Raw genomic sequence first — 1,719 nt, 5'->3', positions numbered from 1 at the left:
GTATAAAAGTGTGGATGGCAAGGTTTGACTTGGAAATGAAGCACATGGCACAAAAAGGAAGCAACACATTAATTAGTTTGTTGAAGGAAGAGAATGAATGGGATTTTGGTGCATGAAGCTTACGTACATGAGGTCTTCTTAGGCCATTTTCATTTTCAATTTCTGTATTAGGTGCACACTTGGTCACATGAATTGCTAGGAAAAAGTTATGTTTGCTTATTTCTTTTGTTTTAAATTAATTTACATATTAGGATTAGTTGCTTTTGACTTCTCTCATTTAGTTTTGTATTTAGTTTAATTTAATTATGTTAGGTAGTTGTTTGTTTCCTTGTTGGGGTCTAGTATTTTAATTTATTTCAATGTTGTCTAAGGTTTCTAGTTGTGTTAATTTATTTCCAAGGTAGCTTAAATTAGTTTGGTTGGTTGACGATATTACACTATTTCCTTGAGATTCTTGAATTGTGATAGTTTGTGCACTCTCACTTGGTTACTGTGAATTCTATTTTTGCACTTGCAATTGGGTATACGCTTAGTTGCCCAGTTGGCGTTACATCTTCGCTTAGTTGATGTAATTGAATGGTGTAATTTAGATTTGATATTAACACTGCGTTCGCTTAGTTCATTTTTATGAAAACAGGGTTAACCTTCGCTTAGTTGGTTAATTTTGTTGGATTAGAGGTTTGAGTTGCAACCTTATTTTGTTGATCTGTGATTGGAAACATTGTAATTAAGTTAATGACCAACCATTTTTATTCTGTCTTTGAACCCATTTTTAAATCTGTGTTTAATTATTAGTTGCGTCTGTGTTTTGAATATATTCATCCGTATTCACCACAAACTTTTCACAACCCCCCCCACCTTCGTGTTTGACTCGATTCTTGAACCGATAAATTGGTCTTTGGGAGACGACCTAGGGGTCATTCCCTAGCTATACTGCATTTATCTACTTTTCTTATCTAATTAGCTTATTTATCATATTGTCATTCAAACTTTTTAGTCTACCCTTAACGCAATTCATTGGCGAAAAGAGCCTATTATTAATTACCGACTTGCTATCCCTAGCCTCCCCTAGCAATGTATAAATTAATTTATATGAGAAGCATATTTCATTCAACTTCTGTTACCAATAAGGAGCATTGGTAAAACCTGAAGATTTGTTTTGATGATGCTACAAGAAGTATTATTTAAAGAGAACATTAGATTTATTTAAAAAGCAACTTGTAGAATTTGGATGTAGTAGGAAAATCTTAAACCTTGTATTTTTAACTTGAATAATCGATTATGGACAAGCTATAATCGATTATCACTTGCTTTTGTACTAGAATAATCGATTATCATGAAGCAATAATCGATTATCAGAAGTCTTACTTGAATAATCGATTATCACTTCATATAATCGATTATCAATTTTTGAAAAAACCTGTAACAAACTTGAATAATCGATTATCACGTACAATAATCGATTATTTGTGGCAGTTGGGAGATGACCTTTCAGATTCTGACCCTGGGCTTATAAATAGGTGCTTTGAGAACATCAGAAAGTAACGTTGTGAACTTAGGTCTTTTGTAGAATACAGTTTGTCTGAGGAAGTTCTCAAAAGCTAGTTATGTTCCCTTGCCTGGTCTCGTGAATAGGAGAAGCTCGCGTTTCGTGTGTCGATAGTCGGAGTGGTTCTCTTCGAGTTGGCAAGGTGCTCTGCCTAGTCTCGTGAATAGGAG

This window comes from Vigna radiata, unplaced genomic scaffold, assembly GCF_000741045.1.
Source record: "Vigna radiata var. radiata cultivar VC1973A unplaced genomic scaffold, Vradiata_ver6 scaffold_265, whole genome shotgun sequence".
In the NCBI taxonomy this organism is placed as follows: domain Eukaryota; kingdom Viridiplantae; phylum Streptophyta; class Magnoliopsida; order Fabales; family Fabaceae; genus Vigna; species Vigna radiata.
Note: the sequence above shows the minus strand (reverse complement) of the source record.